This window comes from Jatropha curcas, chromosome 1 (genome assembly GCF_041381405.1).
Source record: "Jatropha curcas cultivar XTBG-Jc1 chromosome 1, XTBG_Jcur_1.0, whole genome shotgun sequence".
In the NCBI taxonomy this organism is placed as follows: domain Eukaryota; kingdom Viridiplantae; phylum Streptophyta; class Magnoliopsida; order Malpighiales; family Euphorbiaceae; genus Jatropha; species Jatropha curcas.
The window spans coordinates 19,063,110-19,087,620 of record NC_143151.1 but is presented as its reverse complement, the minus strand read 5'-3'; the positions used below and the strand labels follow the sequence as shown (position 1 = coordinate 19,087,620).

Here is a 24,511-nt window from a genome sequence, read left to right as displayed (position 1 = left end):
GTTCTTGTTGGTGCTCGGAATCTTGTTTTATTGACTAGACCCTTGGAACCCGGACTTATTGAAGCCTCTAGCCCGGTTCCCATACTTCTTATCTTCTCAGATTTTATCCTCAATAGCAGTCCCCACCTTATAGACTTGGGAAAATTCAGTTAAAGACATATAATACAGCTTTTAACGGAAGACTGGTAGAGTCCCCTTGATTAATATCTTTATCTGCTCCATGGTATCTAGATGATTCCTCATTTGTGTGACCTTGGCTCTCCATCTAGCCATATGATCAGTGAAGGTCTCATCATTTTTCTGCATAGTTGCTTTTAAATCTCGCAAATTGATGTTCATTTAAAGATTGTAAACATATTCTTTGAGGAAAATCGTTCTCAACTCATTCCAACCTCTCCTTACCCTCTTCTTAAGATTGTTATATCAAGTTTAGGCATACCCTATTAAGGACATCGGGAACATCTTCAAAACTTCCCTTGACGGTAGACCCGCTAACTCCATAATGGATTTGTATTGCGTGAGGTGCACCTTTGGGTCACTGTTGCCATCATAGTTCACCACTTTTGGCATCTTATAAGTCATCGGGTAAGCTTGCCGCAGCTCTAGCTCCTCATCCTCATCCTCCTCGAGGTCGACATACTAGTCCATTCCCTTGGACTTCATAAACACATGCAACTTTTCGAGCTTCTTATCTAGCTTCTCAAACTTTTCAAAGACGACCGGCTCAGACTCAACCTTCTTGGCAGACATTTCCTTGAAAAACTCATCATCTTGCCAAGTTCCATCTACATGCTCCTTTTTCTCGGATTCTCCTTTAACCTCTTCATCATCTTCGATAACCACTTTTTTCTTTCCCTTTATTGGACCTCATAAGCTTCTCAAGGCTAGATGCCACTATTCTCTCAATCATCTTCTCCATTTCAGACAAAGGAACACTGGGTTCAGCCATCTATCAATAGGAGTGGAAGCAAAAACTGGTGAATCTGTTCGAACCGGAGAGTTTTTTATCTCAAAGAGGGAGCCCAATGGACTAGAAGAAACTGAACTACGTAAATCAGAGAGTGTTGAAGTTTCTTCAACTATAATCAACCGGTTGTCTGTCCTTGACCAACTGACTATTTTCGGTGCTCTCTCTCTTTGTGGAGCTATCTTGACTATATAAAATGAATTTAGAAAACATGACATGATGCATGTATGCATGAATACATGCTTATGAAATGGCATATAGAAATGCAATCATACAATCACAACATCGTGAAATGCACCTAATGCTATATTCCAACGTGGCTTTATCACGACTATTCAAATCCAAAATCAGAGAAAGGCCCTTGAGAACTGTTAGGAAAAAAAACGTACCATATTTCATAGCCAAATACTTATAATAACCTTATTACTTATTCTTTTATTTTGTATCCCTTTCTTTTTGCCTCAAGCGTGATAATACTTATTCTTTATTTACATACAATTGTGATTTTTTTTTTTTTACATTACTAATATTTGGCTCAAAAAATATACTCTTTCATTATTTTTCCAAAAGTGAACTTTTTACATTGATTGTTCTTTTGAGGCCCTAACTAAATATTTATAATTTTTTATCCTCCAAGCCTAAGAGGTTTAATAAGGCTTCACATCCTCTAGAGTGAAGCGGCCAATTTTCACAAGGCGGTTGGCAATATTACGCATGAGTATGAATCGCGCCTCCATAATTTGGAAAAGAGTCATAACTTCGAGTTGCGCTTGCTTTATTTCAAGCAAGAGTTGGTGAGACTCTTTTAATTGGTCTTCCTTCGTCGGAATTGGAATTGAAGGAGCTTCCCTCTAAGGCATTTAGGCCTCAGCCTTATAGTCACTATTGGATAGAGCTCTTTTGGCTCGTTTTACCTCCAACACTTCTCTTAGGTCTTTCGCCCTTTGGCGCTTTGATCATCGGGATCGAGCCATGATGGAATATACCCTATATGGCTATAATAAAACAAGTTAAATGATGAATGAATAAAGCACAACACAACCATAGCAATTATATACAAACAAGGGGGGAACAGGAGTGAGGAAATGCATGACCTCCACCCTTGTACTCCCACACACGATTTGAGGTAAAGTCTTTTTCTAAACCCTAGGACATATAGGTTGGGCCCATAAACCATCATAGGGTTTTAGACCGACGTCTCTCTCATTTATTGAATGAATGCAACAATCAAATCTTATTAAGGTAAACCCAGAGGAATGAACTAGGGTCATTTACATATGCTTAGGTCGGGCTTATTAAGTCTTAGGTTCCATAAGCGACAATTGGTTATTTCCTCCTATTTGCTTTGGGTCTAAGCATAATGGTGATAACAGATTGTGCCAATTCTTTTGATATACCAAACGATACTTGACTTATGGTTGGTATATATTAGTGGCGAATCCAAACAGTCGATTAGAGTGAGAGGACCACGACCCCCAATATCATCTTTGGTGTTTATGGTAGAAAGGAGATTAAAAAGAGAATAAATGCATGAATGACATTTATAAGTACAACAAGTAAACTCAATTTAAAGTTAAAAATATTATTAAAGATTGTGAATAATTGGACAACTTTCGGAATCAACTCTCTTATTCGAATCCAAAACCGAAAACCAGAAATTCTAGGTTCGATCCCCAATGCAGTCGCCAGGCTGAAGATGTCGAATTTTTCCCAAAAGATTGGAAAGAATCAAATCGAACGGGCTTGATTTATTTTATTTAATAAGATGGTTTTCTCTATATTAAAACTCGTTTAATCCTTGAAAATGGTTTTCTTACTTTGGTAAGAGTTTAATTTTGAAGTTGCCACGCTTATTAGGAAAAATTCTCGAATCAGTCGATTCTTTTGAATCAATTAATCTGATTTTAAACCAGAGATAGGATCCAGGAGTTACGTACGAAATGGGAAGGTGTTAGGCACCCATTTCGCCTGGCTAAGCCGGCCTCCTAGTTGTCCATTAATTCACAATAATTTCATAATGCAATTAACTAAAATTGAGGTGTAAAACTTTTATGCATTTTTGGAAAAACATGTCAAGCTTACATTTAATCTCATTCAAACAACATGGAATAAACCATCTAAAGAAGGGGAGGTGAGATGAATAGAGTTACAAACCATCCTAATCATTACAATCTATCCTCAAACCCTATAAATTTCTCAAACCCAATTAATAATTACATTAAATCAATAATAGGAATCCTTAAGGACCCTTTTACATTTTGCAATAAAAAGCTTAAATCAAATATAAATCCAAACGACAAGCAACAAACATAAAGAATAATAAGTTTCCACAGAATTATATATTAATTATAAGATCATAACACAATCCATCGTCCAACAATCATGAATATGATGAATGTAAATTATACAAGATTAACAAATTAAAGGTTAGCATAATAACAATGAACATTAAACTAAATGACAAGAATTTAAAGGGCAGAAATAATAAAGAAAAAGAATAATAAAATGCTTATAAAGTAAAAGACAATAAGTAAATGATAGAAATTTAAATGTTTTAACATGATTTAAGCTCATGATCTTGATGTTCATCCTAGAAGGATGAACAAATCCACCTATCATTGCTCTCAATCATGTTTTATTTGTTTATTTGATCCATATGTTACCTAATACGCATCATAGACCTTTTAAGGTTGGAGCTTGGCCACCAGATCACCGAATCGAGACGTTTATTGGGTAAAAACAAGGTTTTTGGGCACTTGTGGCATGAGCCACAGGGAAGTGGCGCACACCACCAATGTTGGCCTCGCGCCACAAAGGTGCATAAACCCCTGTTTGGTTGATCCTAGATTTTCCTCACAACCAAACCCATAAATGATGTTTTAAACACCAAAAAAGCAAAGAAAAAGATGAAGAAAGCGTTTAAAGGTTCTCAGAAACTACCTTTAGTGATTTGCTTGATGATTTGCTCAAAATGGATGAAGAAAAACCCAAAACTTAATCCTTGATCCAAAAATCCAATATTCAAGATTAGAGTTTGTGTTTTTAGGATTCTAGAGTGTCTATAGGGGATTTTTGGTTGATTAACAATGAATTCTCAATACAAATCCAAGGTTAACACAAGTTGCCTTTAGATTTCTTTGGTTGAGTTTTTAAAATGTAAGAGCTTCCCCTTGTTTGCAAAAAGAGTCCTCCTTTACACAACCCTCAATGCTTATTTATAGGCAAATGAGAGTAGGTGGCCCCATTTTAGGCCTGACGTGGCAAAAATGCCACTATTGGGCCCTGCAACGGGACCAAGTCCATTTTTACAAAATCAAACCGGGTGGTAGTGCACCGAAAAGTGTGTTGGGCGAACCCAACGCACTTCCTAGGCCTGGTTTCGTTGCGAAATGCCTGGTAATCCGAAAAGGTAAAAATGGTTAAACACATCAATAATCTTAGCCACGGACCATTGGTCCAAAAATCAGAACAATCGAAAATTTTGATCAAATTTTATATAAAAAAAATAGTGTATTATCACTGAATCTTTTAGGGGTAAAATTTAAGTGCCTACAGTATTCCTTGACAATTCCATAACGAAATAAATCTCTTTTGACATTCAATGGTGGTTTCCAATAACAATTCATACAACTTTTGCATGACATGGAATTCTGCCATTTGAATCTGAAAATTTTGATGCAGCATTTAAGAAACTTTCAACCCCTTTAATATATTGTGGCAAAAATCTATTATTCAGTTGTGTCCAGCTTTTATCCGTTAATATTCCTTTCAATCATCAAAATATTAAGTTATATTAAAAGGACGTCCAACACAAACACAATATATATGTGTGTGTATGTGTGTATGTATGTATATGTATTCTAAGAAAAAAAAGCAAAAATAAAAAGAAATTACTTGCTCCAATACATACTTATCAACACCAAGTAGTATATCCAGTAAAAAGCCTCTAATTTATAATAAGCCTTAAAGCATCTACGTACTTAGTTAAAGAAGATAATCAGAAGCTGCTTGGTGTGACTTCATATATATTGAAACAATAATAATATAATATAAGAATCAAATAAAAACAATTTGCAAGAGTGCTTTAAAGTTTTTCTATGTGACTTTATTATCAATTCATATAAAATATTTTGATGCATAATGCATTTGATCATGTTATAAAAGCTGATAATAAGTGTGATTGTTTCCCCACTTAGAAAAAATTGATTATAAGTTTAATATTTTTGTACATATTGGTGACTTTGGAGCTTGAGAGGATTGTTGCAGTACTATATGTATCGGAGAGGTAGCACATCATATTCAACTTAGATAATGGGTTCAAACAATATTCCATATTGTCTAGTATTGGAATTATTATTATTATCAGTTCATATTTGGTTAGGCCAACCTACTCTTTGAGTTATGAAATTACTAATTTGATTTTTTTTTTTTTTTTTTTTTGGATAATTTTGTTTATTATACTTTGATTGTCCAATTTTCTCTCTTCATTTATCTTATCTCTTGAGAATAAAATTAACATTTTAGGTGACATTTTACTTTCATCCTTTAATTTGCTTTTTCATTATCGTATGAATAAATATGTAAGATTTTCACCATAGAATTTACTTTTTCCTGTTTTATGTTCTAATTAGTTTTATTTCCATAACAGTTTGTGATGAGTTGTTATTGCACATCCCACACAAGGCTTGGTGGATAGCAATCTTGGTCTTGCTCTATTTAGGATTTGCACTCATCATTCTAAATTTTCTTATACTTTATCTATTTCAAAGGAATGGAAGGCCCAAGTTACTAAATCAAAATGTTTTAAAAAAACTTTTATTTGATTGCCTGAGAATCATAACTCACATTTTGTTGCAGTAAATATTGCTGGGTGTTGACTTGCAAGGTATTCGGTTGCAAGTTCTAGTTTTTGAAAAAATTAGAGTTTGCTACTAATATTGAGGCTAAAAGGTGTTTTAATCTTAAAGTTTTACTTAGTCGATAAACATTTTCAGGGATTTTTACTGCATTTTTAGCAATAGTCATCGTAAAATGATTTGTACTAGAGTTTGTTCAATGAGGATCAACTCATGTATACTTAATTTTATTTCACAAGAAGTTATACCTAAACCTATTTTGCAGTGATTCATTTTACATATCAGTAATAATTTTAGCAATCATAAATTTTGATTGAGAAATATTAATATAAATATAATTAATTTTACTCTATACAATATATAATAAGGAGAAAATGAGATTATCAAGTTAATCTTGTGCTAATAATAATTGTTGCAGTTTGAATTCAATTAAGCTTGGGAATTCAGCATGGTAGAATCTTTAAACCATATTAAATGAGAAGAAAATAATGGCAATTTACTTCAACATTTCTTGCCTGCAATATCTGACATTGAGTGTGTATTTACTTAGAATGGTTATTTTACTATCATAGAGAGTGAATAAAAAGAAAGATAGAACTGATCTTGAAAATAATTTATTTATTTAAATTAAATAAAAATTAATTATTTTTTATTTAAGTATTAAAATTTTAAAATTTTATATCTTTTAGCTTAGATTTTCCTAAAATTAAGGTAAATATACTATAGTTTCAATTAATTTAAATTTTTTTGCAATAAATCTAAATATGATTTTGAAAGCTTACATTTTTTTTATTTTCTTTAATTTTACAAGTATTAATAATTTTAAATACATCTTGGAAGGAAAAATACTTATGAAACTAATATATTCAAATTCAATAAAAATAATGAAATATTAAGTTTAAAAAATTATATTATTATTTATGGTCAAGGTATTATTAGACCAGAAACAAATACTAGTATTATAAATAAAGATTTCAATAATTAAGTTAATATAACTCAACAAAGAAATTTTTTTTTTTTTTTTTTTTTTTTTTTTTTTTGCATTTGACAAATAAACTAGGAGAAGATTTGAATCTTGATCTTTTTTACAAATCAAATATATAAGCACTATCAAACTAAATATAAGTGTCCTAGTAGTTTAGATAGTTATTCATATTGTATAAAAGTTACAAATGTATATGGAATTAAATAATGAAATAAATATAGTTGATTACATTTTAAATAATGAAATAAATATGGAATTAAATAATGAAATAAAATTCATACCATTCATAAAACTACGAGAAATGTTAAACTTTTAATTTATACTTTCAAATATAGTTGATTACTTTTTAACCTAATTGATTATAGGAATCTTATTTTCTTTTTAGTCTAAGTAACACATTCAAACTTTTTATATAATGTTATGAAAAATGTCCATGATAAAGTTTTTTTTATTGCATCAAATCATCGGTGTTTCTTTATAAAGCAAGTGTCCAATTTATTGAAAAAACTGTTTCTTTATAATCTCTTAAAACAAAACCATAAATATGTTTTCCAAAGTAGTGTCTTATTAAGATTATCCCCTTTAGAGTTCATACATTTTTTCCCTGAATAAAAACTATATTTGTATGTGTTTACTTTAATTGTATGAAAGTTGAGTATACACTCCTTAATCAGCTGAAGTAAAAAGAGATTACTACTTCCTAGTATTATCCTTTATACATATATATAAAACATTATTAATATCTTCTAACAATATTAATAATTATAATTTTTATGGATCTTTCAACGAAATATTAATAACAACTTATATATATATATATACACCTCTAAATAGTCTTTATACTAGGTTATAATTTTATTAGGCTAAGGTTATAATTTTAATAATTATAAATTAAATGTGATATTTAAAAAATTGTGTATGAGTTATAAGGTATAAATTTATCGTTATCCTTGATGGTTCATAACTTAAAAATTTTATTCAATTTTTAGATGTATGTTTCCTTCCAACCATTAATATCTTTTGCCTCCCTGTCACTACTCACCCATGTTTTGTTCTATAGATTCCTTTTCCATCCTCATCACTTTTATCATTTAACAAAACTTTTACTACTCTAACTCTACAATATCCAAACCTATACAGTGGTAGGCAATAGAACAATTGCAGAGATAAAAAGAGGTTGAATACATTTAAATTTGATATCCAACCATATTGTTCTTGTCATTTTTTTTCTTCTTTTCAACTTGTGATATTGAAAGATAACTTTTCAAATTCTCTTCTTTTGTTTTCAATTTTTTTCAAACAAACGAAAAGGATCAATGTATGAAAGCTTTACAAGTTCTTGTCTTCTTGGTCGCTTGTGGTATCAGGTCAGTAGAAATATTAGACTTCCATCTACTTTCATATAGGTTTTTCTAGGTATCCTTGTGAATTGCATTTTTGGGCGCCTATTTATACCCAATTCGTAAGTGAATTGAGTTAAGATTGAAAAGAAGTTGGCCATAGCATGATGTGTGAATAGAAAGAGAACAACTACACCTATTTTTTTCACCCACATGGGACTAAAAGAAACCAGATAATATGTTGTGTTTCTATTATATTAGTTTGCTGCATATATAATACTTGAAAGTTTTTATGGGTTTTAGTTCATGATTTTTTAACAGGATTCTTTAATACGGTGCCTAATCGGAAAAAGAATACAATTTGCTTACCTTGTTAAGGTGAGTGCAGGCAACTCGAGCCATATCTCAGTCCAAAATTAAGAATTTCACTTTGCCCTTAATGATTTCTTAAGTTCAATCTCAATCAAAATTTGTGAATTCCTCTACATCTTTAATTATTACACGCAGTCACGATCAATTCACATCAAGAAATTCTATTAAGACGCCATCAATTACTCAAGTTCAATATCGAACTGTACCCATAAATTCCATTGTGCATCCACTAACTACTCGAACTCAATCTCAGTCTAAATCAAAGAATTGCACTCCATCTATAGTGACTGAACAAGTCCAACCCCAATCCACATCAACAAATTTGAATGTGCATTCAATAAGTATCGAAAATCAAATCCATAATACACATTTGGATTCAACATCTCCAGAAGTAACTCACTCAAACAATCAATGTATCTGGGATTGATCATCTGTCTAATGCATCAAAAGCTTCCATTCATTCTGACCCGATGGATAACGGTGGTGAGTTATTCCTTTTAATATATTTCTTATCAATTTAACTTATTTACCATACTTATTATATGTCATTCAAATAGTTGTCAACTAAGTTTATATACTACTTTGTGAATGCAAGAGCTATACATGTCTCCTAGCTTCACTTTGTTTGTCATAGTGCACAACAACCGGTCCTCCTTTTATTCTTCATTATATTTTTGCTTTAAATATGTCATTTCTTTTTACTTTTTTTTTTTTTTTTTTTTTTTTTTTTTTTTTTGCGCTTTGATGGACCCGTTTGGAGAACAAAAGTTGAGGGTAGAAAAAAGGTTATGGCAATAGTTTTTTAATTGTAATTGTGAAAACTAATTCATATGTTGTGTGGAGGTTCCAAGTAAATAATTTTTAATTAATTATTTTTATATATTATGGGGTATTCTTTATAATGAAACAATTTGCTCTTGTCCACTTATAGAATCCTATAACAAAAGCGTTACAGATATACTTTTGCTGTTACTTGTTAGCCTTTACACTATATATGTCATTTTATATTTTTGTTTAAGTAGTGTTAAATAATACATTTCTTTTTCATATTTTTTAGTTTCTAAAAGCAAATTTGTGAGACTAAAAGAAAGTTTCCTTTCTACCATCCACACAAACCTATTTTGGATGAATTTATATAAGCTATTGCACTTGGAGTGCAGACCAATTAATTCCAAACTGTAAATGCACCCAACTTAATTCAAATTTACTACTAATTTGTCTCTCTACTAAACTCAAAGGTGGCTCTTGATGATGGGGCCACTTTGATCATAAATTTTAATCATATTTTTATAATTAATTAGCCTATTTTAATAATAAAATAAGGAATAATAATTGTTTTATATATACAAACATGAACTTATATTTGCACACGTAATTTGACAACTACTATGTTCATGTTTTGTTGTATTTATGAAAGCATTGAGAGTCATTATGCAATTGGCAAGTTTAATGAAGTACTTTGTTGGTTTTAATATTATGTGTAGTTGCAACATAAAGTAAGATGTAAATTTGTCTTTTACCACAATTTAAATATGTTAAGATCTTTCATAATTATTATTATTTATTAATTGTTCATCCTATTTTATTGCTTATTTTAACAACTAATTATTATATATTTGTTCTTGATTGTTCATATTATAAATCTCATAAAATGGTCATTATTGTGAATATCTCAACTTATATATTTTTGGTAGGTTCTATTACAAAGAAGAAGGGTCGTGGGAGGGCTAGAAGTTTTGAGGTTAAGAAGTGTCTTAAAGAGGGTACCAAGATTGGCAGTGTTATAATAGCCCCAGAAAATCACCTACCTACAGGTCCCTCAGAAAAACTATTTAAAATGGATATAGGAGTTATCACTCGAATGTTGGCACCACTTCGTATATTTTACTAGTCAGATATGACAGTTGACATCAAAGATGCTCTTTATACAAAACTTGAGGTAACCTTCTTTAACCATTATTTATTAATGTTATATATATATTTCATAATTTTTTTCATGATTTGTATGCGTAGAGTGAATTTAAACTTGACTTGAGTGACCACTTATAAGAAATGTGGTTGATCATACAATGGCTAGACGTTTTATGAACTACAAGTACCGATTGCATGTCCACTAGAAAAAGTTTTATACTCCCGAGGAAGCAAAAGAAAATCCTCCTCTAGATGTTAAAGGAGAAGATTGGATCGCCTTATGTGGTCATTTTAAAGATGAAGCTTTTAAGATAACACTACATTTTCATCATTATTATCTAATATAACTTAAGTTATACAAAGAATAGATATTGATCAAAAGTAATTATGTAGAGCTCAAAGTGCAGCAAATACAGGTAATCAACAAAAATTAGGAGTCCTAAATACTTCAGGTTCAAAGTCATATTATCAACGCTTGTATGAATTGGTATGATGAACTTGATTATTAATTATTTATAATATTTTAAATGTGGTTGTATTATTATTATCAATTGATTTTTTCTTATATTTTTATAAGAAAATTCAAAAGAAATAAATGAGGAGCTTGATACACCTGAAGAGCCTATTGAAATGAAACTTTACTTTGACACTCATCATAAGAAGGATGGTGCATGGATTCAACCACAAGTTGAGGAAAATTATATTAAACTTTTGGGCTTACATAGTAAAGTTTAATAATATATATCTTCCTTTTTTTCTTAAATACTTTATGTTAATTTATTATATATAGGTGCAAATGAAAGATGTTCGTGCACAAGCGACAATGAATGGTAATGAAGTTAATGTGAGACAAATTCTTAAACAAGTCTAAAAGCCAAAAAAATAATATGCTCGTGGACTTGTACACGGGGTGAAACCAAGATCATCTAAAGAATTAGAGTTGGACGCTTGTTTACATTCAGAAAAAATGGAATCTGAAAAGCAGGCAAAAGAATTAGAGGAGCAAATTAAGAATCAACAAGCAACTATTGATGAATTGAGATTATCACACAATGAACTTAGATCTCTTGTTCAAAAATTATGCCTCATACGAAATGGTGGAGAGACTTCAAATCATGCTCCTAATTGGTAAAGTCATATCATATTTGCAAATAATTCAAAATATTTATTTTATTTTATTAATTCAATTTTACGAAAATATTCTAAGTTACTTTAAATTTTACTTACAAACATTTTTTCTTTTGTAGATGGAGTCTATATATTACTATCATGATCTGAAACCGTGGCCTGGACCGGCACTAGGAACTAGGTAAAGCATAAGAACCCAAGGCCCGTAGTAAGCCTAAATCACTATATTCAATCACATCACATTGGATTACAGGAATAGTAAGCCCATATTATTTTATATAACAAATCTTATGATCATACTATATCTTAGCCCAAAACCAGCATATCAAATATTTCATAACTTGGGCCCAATTACATTATACATTATCTATAATATGGGCTAATCGGTCCGCATATGCACATATAGATCTATAAATCATCAACCTAAAGTTATCAGTTAACATCATCACACTCATATATAATTAGAATTATCATAATCCTATAATAGGAATTATCATAATCCTACAACTACAGAGTTCAAAATCAACAGCAATAAATAAGTTCTTGTATATAATGCTCACAATTTAAATAATTACTAAAATTAGGAAATTATTTCTCTAGCTCTGTGGTGAAGGAAACAGTGCTGTAACCAGGATAAGGAAGAATCTATTTCCTATAAAAGTTAAGCAAAAGAAATGTGAGTTTTATAATGAATAATAATTATTGCATAACACAAGTATTCACATGAGATGCTTCCTAAAATACTGAAATGAACATGCAACCCGTCAAACATATGGCACAACATCAGCACCCACAAGTAATTACAACTTCAAGTAAACAAACAAGTGGAAATTGATTAATGGCATCACAGAAACCCCAAACAAGCAGTCCTCACACCTGGCTCGCCCTCTCAAATGTGTGCACTAAGGAACCGATCCCCCATACATGGCCGACTGGTCTAATCCTCACTTAACCAACCCTTTCATTTTTTTATACACTCTTTTCTTTTCCATACCAACAGGTGGCCACCATGTGGTTTTTCATATCATATATCATCAGATGTACACGAGGGCGCTGATTTCCCTATATAAGGTGGAAGATATCAAAGATCGCCATCACAAACCCGTGGTGACCCACTTCATCCAAATTCCACACAAACAAGGCATAACAATATTACAACACAAATAATCAAACATTGCATTTAATGCAGCACATTAAATAAACAGAGATTATGCAAGTGTACAAATATACAAATAAGTAGAAAATTAATGAATGTTTATGCAATAAATAAAATAAGTAATAATTAAGTAAGTAGGTAATTATAACATCATGTAGTAGTGTCTTTATGCATGAAGCAAATAGTAATACACTATTTGTTATTACTCACAGTAGTAGAGGAGAAAGGAAAACTCGAGTTTTGATTCTGATTCACAAAAGTAGTGGAAGAGCTCGGACAATCTATAAGAAATAAAACTAAAAGGGGAGAAAAGAATTAAATGCATAATTCCTCTAAAACAAGAATAAGGATTTATCCTGAATAAACCTAACAATGATTTTATTAAAGATATTAATTCAATTTCGATAGAACCTCCATTAAAATAGGACTACCAACCTGTTTAAACAATATTAGAAATTCACCATTCAATAATTCTCATTTATTGCTCTTTACTCACAAGTTCACAATCAAAGTCTCAAATTAAAGTCTTGAACCTTATATTAATAATAAATTCATTACATAAAATCAACCAACATCTGAGAATTAGCAAATGATTGGAATAAACTATTCATTCATAACATGTTCTAACTTAAATTATAACATAATTGTTGCCAAATGAAGAAAACCTATTGACAACATCAATGTAAGTTAAATTCAAGCAAAACTCATGGAATTTCTCTAATCTGTTACTGCCAATCAAAGGAACCGATGTTATCTAATCTAAACTCGTTTTGCCTTATGCTAATTATTTCATAGCTCTTCACCAATTCTAATATCAACTCATCATCGTACACTCCGCCTTCATTCTTATCCCTATATGGCAAGCACTGGTTAACCATTGATTCCGGGACGGATGAATCCAACATAACCCTCATGCTTAGTTGTCACTATTGAGTTCAGAACCCTGAGCAGACTGCCCACCTATGGTACATATACAACCTTCCCTTCAATCTAAGTACTGTCAAACTCATGAAAACAAACAGTATAGCCGCTACCTTTTCCATAATTCTCTCATTTTCTAAATTTCATTATTAAACACTATTAAGATTGCTACCATGCACCAACAAACCTCAAATCTCAAACCAAAGCTAGCCATAAAGGCATCGATTCCTTTATTATCTTCCAAGAAATTGATTTGTGATTTTATTTCTTAACTTGTTTCAAATAAAAGCCATGGAGATTCCCATGCAGATTCTGCCATTACACAAAAACTCAATTTCTGTTACCTAAAATTTATAGCAATCATATAACTCTTCTCATTCAATAACATGAATTCAATTTATGAAATTAATTAGCAATTAAATCTAAACTTTGTCCCATCTAATCGCATGAACAGGGCTCCATGAACCATAACTTCTACACGCTAAGATTCAAGCTTTAAACCCATCAAATTATCTAAAGGAAATCATATTTGGTTCCTAAATTGCAGGTTACAGCTTCAGTCTCATATAGCAAGATTAAACAAGAACTCCTAAAATTTCCACATGAACAGTAAATTAAAACCTAATTAGCTTATTAATAAATAAAATACCCTCAATTCCTTTATGTCCTATTAAGGACATAAATATAGCATTCCTTCTCTATCCAGTAAAATAACTGATTTACAAAAATGCAATTAATAATAAGAATTCCTTATTTTGATTACTTTACATCAAGAAATTATATTTAATCACATTTGTTGCTATCTCAAACTATAACCCATGATTCATTCTCAATCTCATCCTTAGTTATTATCAAAAATACTTGTTACTTGTACATAATATCAATATATAGGTCCAATTGACAAAACTCATAAAATTTTACTAAGTAGATGCTGCCAAGCTAAAGAAATCAGAATTTTCTGATTAGAACCCATATATTTCTTGCCCATTAGCTCCTTTCTCAACCAGAACTTGATTTATCACATCATATGTCCCATATCAAAGTAATATTGTTAACAAATAGTTAGATTAGCTGCTACCATCTCAAAATCATTCTCGATTCTCATCACATTTGATCATTGGAACATCTATATTCATAACAAATTATGAAAAAAGCATATATATACCACCAACATAAACTTCGTTCAAGCAAAAATCTGTGATTTTCTCTAGCTAGAGGCTGTCACTATATCAAAGAAACTTTAAGCTCTTCACTAAACTCATACATTCTATGCTAGTTAACCTATTTCCCATCAAGAATTAATTTAAAACTTTGTTTGCATCATATCACAGCAATTATTCAGGTTGAATAATTAAGTGGCTGCTGCCATTTCAAAGATCCTTAATTCCCTTACTGAATTCTACGTTAAACTAAATAATTCATTCATTTCTATGTAGAATTTCAGTTTATACCCCGACTAAGGAACAGTAGCAGAGTTTCTAACTAGCATCTATAATGCATAAGCTAATTGTTTCATTTTCCATCAAAGTTTTAAGTATAATATCAATCTCCTTCACATTATATCAAGAACTCAAGCTAACGGCTAAAATAGTAGCTGCCATACTAAGGGATCCTTGATTTCTTCATAAAATTGCAATTGAAGCAATAATCTACATATTCCTATACATTTATCAATTATATTTGGAATAGGAATTCAATTCATATATCAACTAGAAGGTAAAGATCAAAATTTCCATCAAGAGTTAACATATAATATATATATCCTAGATAACTTATCTAAAACTCAGATTACAGCTTACAATAACATTTTTTTTTTTTTTCAAAACTTTCTAAACTAATCTGCGTAAATAGTAACTACGGCTCTCGATTTCTACACTAACTCTACTTATACCTCAAATCCTTCAATTAAGATTAAAAAACTCATGGAATAAATCTAAGAGGGTCGAAATATGGTTACCCAACTGTAGAATACACTGGAAAATCAAGGAGGAGAAAAGGCAGCATTGACAGATGCTGTCGATGGATGAGAAATCGCAGCTCACTCTTGCTGTGCTCGCCGAACCGCAAAGTGACGGAGCAAGGAGCTCGGGCCGGCGCGACTCGAACGCAAGTGGCCGGAATTAAAGGTGGAGCTCGAATCGAAAAATCTCAGCCCCGATCTTTCTCTCTTACTACGTTAAAATCGACTGAGAGTGGGGAGACGTTAACATTTCTAAAAATTTCTAATTGTTTATGGACTGGTCTGGTTCGATTCAGGGCTGATTTGGCTCAATTCTTGGGTTTCTGCTTGGATTTTCTTTTGGTTTGTGGATTTCCAATTGGTTTGATTTAGTTTTTAGGTTTGGTTTCTGTAGATAAAATAACATTTGTATTAAATTTTATCAAGTAATTTCACAAAGTAAAAATATATTTATTTTTAGAAAAATGAAAATGCCCTTTTATCCCATTGGTTAAATTTATTATTTAAATTTTAAATGGAAAATTTTTAAAATAAATTTTTTGGGTCGTTTCATTTACCAAGCAAGAAGCCATGGATGCATATAGACTACGATTTTAGTTGTAAATTTCATCTATTTCTTTTCAATGTATGTTTAGACTTTTCATTTATGTCAATATTGTATTGTTGCAATTTTTCAATATTGTCCATTTATGTTGGGAGATTTTATGTTCTGGACATTATGTTTTTTTTTTTTTTTTTGCATTAATTAATATCAATTGTCATTTTAATAATTATTTTATTATTGTTATTTATTATCCGTCACACATTTAGAGCACGCATCTAACTAAAATATTAATACTTGCAAAATATACAACCACTTTAAATATTATTATATAATATTATTATTACATTATAAAAAAATAATTTCAAATGAAAAAAATTTTGTCAATTACCATTAATGAGGAAAAAACCATTGAATTTGTGATAAATTAATATTTATCATTATCCATATGATGTCAAATATATTTTGTCACTGTAGTTATTTATGAGAAAAATTATTTCTCACATGAACTTAAAAGTAAGAAATATATTAGTTGTCATTATAAAAAATTTGTGATAAAAAATTTAGCATTAGTATATAAGCTATGATAAATTATTTTCGTCATAGAAATTATTTTGCCATACATACTCTCCATCACAATTAAGACTATGCAAAATATATTTTTGTCACAATTGTAATTGTGAAAAAATATATTTGTTAAAATATACAATTGTGACAAATAAAATTTTACATATATGGTTTTGTCACTACAAATTGTCTTTTATGGTCTTCGATCTTAGATAATTTGTGACTGAAACAACCCGAATTTTTATTTTCAAAGATTTTCCAATTAAATTTAATAAACCGACAGCTTGAAAATTTATTTTAATATTTTATTGCGAACACTGTGAGAAATCGAATCGAAAACCGATTGAAAAAGCCGAAAACCAATTGAAAATCAAAGATTTGGGTCGAATCGAACCGAATCGAACCGGTTCGACCCAAACCATCTAGAAACATCTATTTCTTTTCTTTTTATCTCCAGCGCTGCACCTCTACTTCTCATCCTCACCAGCGCCCCACCTCCACTCCACCAACACAGCCACCGCGCCTCCTCCTCCCTCTCTTCTTCTTCTTCTTCTTCTTCTTCTTTCTTTCTTTCTTTCTTTCCTTTTTCTTTCTTTCTTTCCCTTTCTTCTTCCCTGCAACTGTGTCTGCGTCACTGCCAGCAGCTCCAGCAACGTCGGCCGATCACCACCGAGCGCCAGTTGCAGTCGCACCGCCTCCATCGCGCGCCAGCACGTCCTGCAACTCCTCCGCGCGCCACAGTCGGCCCTCTGCCAGGTCTGTCGCGCCTACAGCAGCAGCACCAGCTTCAAGCCTCACCGCTAGCCGCACCTCCGCCCTCTGCCAGATCACCCAGCCACCGCTGCAGCTCCCTGTCGCAGAAACACCACCAGATCGTGCCACCTTCGCCTTCCCTTGCCACTGTCAGTCGGATCGGACCACTTCTGGCGTGCGTAGCTCCGATCCAACACGAGCAAATTTCCGAACTAGCAAAAATTCGACAAAAAAAAAATTATATTTGGGATCGTCCGGGTCCATCTAGTGCTCCTCCAGGACAACATCAAAGCTAGAATTTCGCTCTCCATCACTGTGAGTAATAATAAATAATGCATATCAACACTGCATTTGCATAACATTTATTCATAAACATTATATTTTTATTTACATATTTACAATATATTACAAGTATTTTATCATATATATTATGTTACGATCACTATAATTATACTGATATATAATTGTGCATTTGGATGAAATTGGTGTAATACGTTGAAAGAATTGTTTGATTACGTGTGCTGTGCATATACTGTGCCTTGTTTGTGTGGAATTGGGATGAAGTGGGTCACCATGGGTTTGTGAGACTGTTTCTGTTATACGGATCCTGATTCTGATTTCTGTTATATTCTGATTCTGTTATATGGATCCTGATTCTGTTTCTGTTAGCCGGGTAAATGGGAGATCGGCGCCCCCGTGTGCACCTACCGTTACCGTTACTGTTAACCACAGGTTGGCTTCTTTATTGGGCGCACCGGATAATCTAGATTTGATCGCAGCCCGCAGGGTGGCCTCCTGTTGTGAGCGCCTGATGATCTAGATTTGATGGAGACGACCGGGTTGCCTCCTGTTGGTATGGAAAAGAAAAGAGATAATGGAAAAACAATGAGAGGGCTGGTCAAGTGAGGATTAGACCGGTCGGCCAGTATGGGGGATCGGCTCCCTGGTGCACATGTGAGAGGATGAGCCATGTGGGAGGACGGCTCATCGGGGGTTCGGTGACTCCACTGACTAATTTCCACGTGATGTGATTATTTGAAGGTGATATTGTTTGTAGGTGCTGATGTAATGTCATATGATTGACTGTTGTGTGTTCATTCAGTATACTAGGGTGCATTTTGCTTGACTGTATGTGGTGTGTATTATTTATTATTATTCACTGAGTTGTAAAACTCACCCCCTTCTCTCCAAACCTCCCAGGTACTAGGAAGCAGCTGATTCGACTGAAGCTCTGCAATCTTCTCCGCAGAGTTATAAATGTAAACTTTATATTTCTGTTGTCTAATTTTGGATGTATAAGTTACTCTATTATCAGATTATTATTGAACTCCGCAGTTATAGGGTTGTGTATTACTATTGGATTTATTGTTAGCACTACACTATAAATTAAATATTATGTAATTAGCTGCAGGTGAACCAGTAAGCCCATAATGTGATTATAATTTATTGTGAATAGGCCCTGGTTAGATACTATGTGTTAATTGAGATTTAGGCTTACTACGGGCCTCGGGGGCCTTAAGCTTACCTGGGCCCTAGTGCCGGTCCGGCCCACGGAAATGGGTCGTGACAAAGGTGGTATCAGAGCATAGGTTTATAAGTTTAGAAGTAACTGCGGAGTAATTCCTGTCATGTCTTGACATAGTTTTCCTTGCTTCCCATTCAGCGTTATTCGCAGCTAGGATAAAGTCAAGTTGTTTAATGATTAAAATTTGTATCCTTGTTCTTTAGAAATGTGATTTAGTTACTGATGCTAGGGGATGGTTTAAGCAAAAAATCTTTCTATGGATTAAATAATATTCATATATAATTTAAGTAGGTAAGAAGATAAGTTATATATGATTAATAAGTTAAAGTTAAATGATGAAAGTATATTATTTTTATTTAATACGTGTTGAATATGGAATATATATATTGAAGACTGCATGAATGTTTGTATACGTGTGCCTGCGGAATTGAGAATGAGTTGCTAATTATTTAATAAGAGAACTAAATGATTTGAATTTGAGGACATTAGAATCCATTTAACTAGAGTATTGAATTAGTATATGTATTTGATGAAATTTACATGATGTTGGTTAGTAGAATTGCTTATAATTATTGAGATGAGTATTTTTCTAGATGGAATGGATATACATGATTTTTATAAGGTTTGAATATTGAAAGATTTGGTGTGATTTGCTATAATAATTGGTGATGAGTATTTTTCACAATAAATAATATTGGTGGAATTACTATATGAAGTGAAATATTATTAAAAGTAGAAAGATGGAAGATGTATACTATTGAAGGTGGGGAAATCGCTTTGAGGTTTAAAATAGTCATCACTGTTGTTGATAATTCTAATAGAATATTAAATAAATAATATAAACAAACTTATGAGTTGAGTAATCGGGTCTTTGCGAGGTGAGTTTCGAGAATTTAGTGGTACATAAATACTAACTTCAAAATCTAAAAAGAGATCAAATGTAGGAAGCTATTGAATGTGTGGTGATATACAAATAGATAAATGATTCAAGGATTGTAATCCCGATGACGAAAGAACTTAGTATTTATATTCAGAAAGAAAGACTTTCTACTTGAGAGAAAGAGATAAGAAAATTCTCACTTCTGTAACTTGATGGCATTTGGTTAGAAAATAGTTTTATGAGTTATATTAATTGAATCCACACATTGAGCTTATAAATATAGTGTGATAAGTGTTATTAATAGTAATAACTGGGAATAAGAGTTGATAAAAGATCATGGGACTTAGCTTAAGATGACAATGAATGTGAATACATGTAACTTGTTTGTGGAAAGCATATAAACATAAGGACTTTCTATTAATTAGTGCAATTCGTGCAAGATACTTGTTTTATTGGATAAAGAAGGTTAGTTATATTTATGTCCTTAGTAGAACATGGATGTAATTAAATTATTTTATTTCATTAGTAAGCTAGCTAAGTTTGAATTTACTATTTGTTTGGAACAGTGAAACTTGGTATAAGAATAAATAGGTGAATTTGGGATAGTTTAACAATTTTAGCGAGGAGAATACATGGTAGTATTTGAAAACTGAAAATATAAACTATAGGATTATTGGATGTGATAACGGTATGGTTTAAGATTATTGGAATGCTAACTCATGGGTGTCGATCAGATCATTAATAAATGAAAATTGCTCATGGAATTATTGAGATATCAATTAGGATGAGAGTCATTAAGATATTATTGGAGTCAATGTAAAGCTATTCTGAAGTTCTTAGTAATTGGTGGCAATTATGATTGAATGAATATTATTGTGTTATAAATGGCTGATGTGACATATCTTGTGGCTTAAGAGACTACTTAATTTGTTAGGTCCATTTTGAAGAATTCAATGAGGTATTAACCTTATTTAGAGTAAAGAACATAGAGAGAACATAATTAAGGTTGAAAATATTCCTACATCGTATGAGATATAAATTTTACAAATTTTGCAGGTGATAGACATTAAGATAGACTTGGAAAAAAAAAAAAAAAAGAATAACCTAATGATATTATTATTTGAATATTCATCGGCATAAAACAAAGGACATAGTTTAATTAGGAGTTGGATTATAGGTTTTAACATCCTTAATCTCTTACTTAGCTTGAGCAAAAAAAAGGGCACTACTTGTTTAGGATTCTTGATTTCTAAATACGTTAACTTAGTTCTAAAAGATTGATTAAGGATAGATGAAATAGATAAATTGAATATAAACTACGGTTTGGAGAATTTTACATCTTGATTGTAGGCTGGATCTCTTTATGGAAGTGAGTATCATAGATTGGCGTTTACAAATTCTAGAAAATAAATGAAGAATTATCTGGCATGACAACAGCTAACTTGGCTAGTTGCATAAATTCTTGTCACAATTAGTTAAGAAATGGTATGGTATGACAAATTGGAAAGAGGAATAGAGAAGTTAAAAACTAAAATAGGGATTTGATGGTGAATTTAAATTCTCTTTATAGTTGATGTGCTACTTGTTTTTAGGGGATTCTTATTAGTAGGATTTGAAAAGAGATTGTATATCTTTCGTTGGAAAATGGTTAAGTTGTTAAATAGGTGATGTGCTTGGGATAGAAGCCAAGATCTCCTATCAGTTGATAGCAATTAGCTAGAGAAGTGTCATGATTTTGTTTGAAATAAGCTTGTAGTAGTGGCAAGAATTTGTTCTCTTTAATTGGAAATGATCACATAGTACTTAATGGCAGAATTTGATAATAATCGAAAATCTCCTTGAATTGGCAGCGACCATCTTATCTAATTATAAACTTCTTCCAAGATTATTGGAGCAATGATATTAATATTTGAAATTGATGGAAAATGGATGAGTCAGCATGTAGGTTTTGAATTTTGAAATAAGGATTCTAAATTGGGATAGTAGTAAATTTGATTGAATATATGGATTCTTGTATCAGTAAGAGTGAATACTTGGTTGTGTATGAGCTTCTTATTAAGTGATGATCACTGCCTATAATAGCTAGTGAGAGAATAAATGAGGCGATACATCAATGGAGGTCACATGATATATGGTTAATGAGATGAATAACATTTACTTGAGCAAATGTTATGAGGAACTTAAATTCTTATGCGTAACGGTGGCTACTAGAGTCAAATCTGTGCCTTGGGTTATGAATATTTTACTTGATTTGATGACTTGTAGATATAGTACAACTCAAGTTTAAATTAACTATGGTGATAAGGTAGATATCTAACTGCTCATAAGAACAAGTATTCTCCTAATATGAATGTCATAACTTTTAGCAGTTGCAGCATTATGTGAGAAGTACAACCACCATTGTCGTAAACAACTGTTGCATCCTTGTTTCTTGTCACTTAGAAAATTCGAGGACGAATTTTTTTAAAGGGGGGAAGACTGAAACAACCCGAATTTTTATTTTCAAAGATTTTCCAATTAAATTTAATAAACCGACAGCTTGGAAATTTATTTTAATATTTTATTGCGAACACTGTGAGAAATCGAATCGAAAACCGATTGAAAAAGCCGAAAACCAATTGAAAATCAAAGATTTGGGTCGAATCGAACCGAATCGAACCGGTTCGACCCAAACCATCTAGAAACATCTATTTCTTTTCTTTTTATCTCCAGCGCTGCACCTCTACTTCTCATCCTCACCAGCGCCCCACCTCCACTCCACCAACACAGCCACCGCGCCTCCTCCTCCCTCTCTTCTTCTTCTTCTTCTTCTTCTTCTTTCTTTCTTTCTTTCTTTCCTTTTTCTTTCTTTCTTTCCCTTTCTTCTTCCCTGCAACTGTGTCTGCGTCACTGCCAGCAGCTCCAGCAACGTCGGCCGATCACCACCGAGCGCCAGTTGCAGTCGCACCGCCTCCATCGCGCGCCAGCACGTCCTGCAACTCCTCCGCGCGCCACAGTCGGCCCTCTGCCAGGTCTGTCGCGCCTACAGCAGCAGCACCAGCTTCAAGCCTCACCGCTAGCCGCACCTCCGCCCTCTGCCAGATCACCCAGCCACCGCTGCAGCTCCCTGTCGCAGAAACACCACCAGATCGTGCCACCTTCGCCTTCCCTTGCCACTGTCAGTCGGATCGGACCACTTCTGGCGTGCGTAGCTCCGATCCAACACGAGCAAATTTCCGAACTAGCAAAAATTCGACAAAAAAAAAATTATATTTGGGATCGTCCGGGTCCATCTAGTGCTCCTCCAGGACAACATCAAAGCTAGAATTTCGCTCTCCATCACTGTGAGTAATAATAAATAATGCATATCAACACTGCATTTGCATAACATTTATTCATAAACATTATATTTTTATTTACATATTTACAATATATTACAAGTATTTTATCATATATATTATGTTACGATCACTATAATTATACTGATATATAATTGTGCATTTGGATGAAATTGGTGTAATACGTTGAAAGAATTGTTTGATTACGTGTGCTGTGCATATACTGTGCCTTGTTTGTGTGGAATTGGGATGAAGTGGGTCACCATGGGTTTGTGAGACTGTTTCTGTTATACGGATCCTGATTCTGATTTCTGTTATATTCTGATTCTGTTATATGGATCCTGATTCTGTTTCTGTTAGCCGGGTAAATGGGAGATCGGCGCCCCCGTGTGCACCTACCGTTACCGTTACTGTTAACCACAGGTTGGCTTCTTTATTGGGCGCACCGGATAATCTAGATTTGATCGCAGCCCGCAGGGTGGCCTCCTGTTGTGAGCGCCTGATGATCTAGATTTGATGGAGACGACCGGGTTGCCTCCTGTTGGTATGGAAAAGAAAAGAGATAATGGAAAAACAATGAGAGGGCTGGTCAAGTGAGGATTAGACCGGTCGGCCAGTATGGGGGATCGGCTCCCTGGTGCACATGTGAGAGGATGAGCCATGTGGGAGGACGGCTCATCGGGGGTTCGGTGACTCCACTGACTAATTTCCACGTGATGTGATTATTTGAAGGTGATATTGTTTGTAGGTGCTGATGTAATGTCATATGATTGACTGTTGTGTGTTCATTCAGTATACTAGGGTGCATTTTGCTTGACTGTATGTGGTGTGTATTATTTATTATTATTCACTGAGTTGTAAAACTCACCCCCTTCTCTCCAAACCTCCCAGGTACTAGGAAGCAGCTGATTCGACTGAAGCTCTGCAATCTTCTCCGCAGAGTTATAAATGTAAACTTTATATTTCTGTTGTCTAATTTTGGATGTATAAGTTACTCTATTATCAGATTATTATTGAACTCCGCAGTTATAGGGTTGTGTATTACTATTGGATTTATTGTTAGCACTACACTATAAATTAAATATTATGTAATTAGCTGCAGGTGAACCAGTAAGCCCATAATGTGATTATAATTTATTGTGAATAGGCCCTGGTTAGATACTATGTGTTAATTGAGATTTAGGCTTACTACGGGCCTCGGGGGCCTTAAGCTTACCTGGGCCCTAGTGCCGGTCCGGCCCACGGAAATGGGTCGTGACAGTGACAATATATTTGCATAATTATAATAAAATTATATACATTTTTGACATAATGATTTGTCAAAGAAACTGA

General features: G+C 32.8%; 2 long non-coding RNA genes across 2 annotated transcripts; both read left to right on the top strand.

Annotated features, from left to right (window-relative positions):
* The first annotated feature begins 16,965 nt into the window (after nucleotides 1-16,965).
* On the top strand, nucleotides 16,966-18,910 carry LOC149499098 (uncharacterized). The gene is made up of 2 exons (XR_016319451.1): nucleotides 16,966-17,772; nucleotides 18,658-18,910. It is a non-coding gene; the product is annotated as an uncharacterized LOC149499098 (long non-coding RNA).
* Nucleotides 18,911-21,693: 2,783 nt separating this feature from the next.
* LOC149499097 (uncharacterized) lies at nucleotides 21,694-24,323 on the top strand. Its single transcript, XR_016322293.1, has 2 exons — nucleotides 21,694-23,185; nucleotides 24,071-24,323. It is a non-coding gene; the product is annotated as an uncharacterized LOC149499097 (long non-coding RNA).
* Nucleotides 24,324-24,511: the final 188 nt, after the last annotated feature.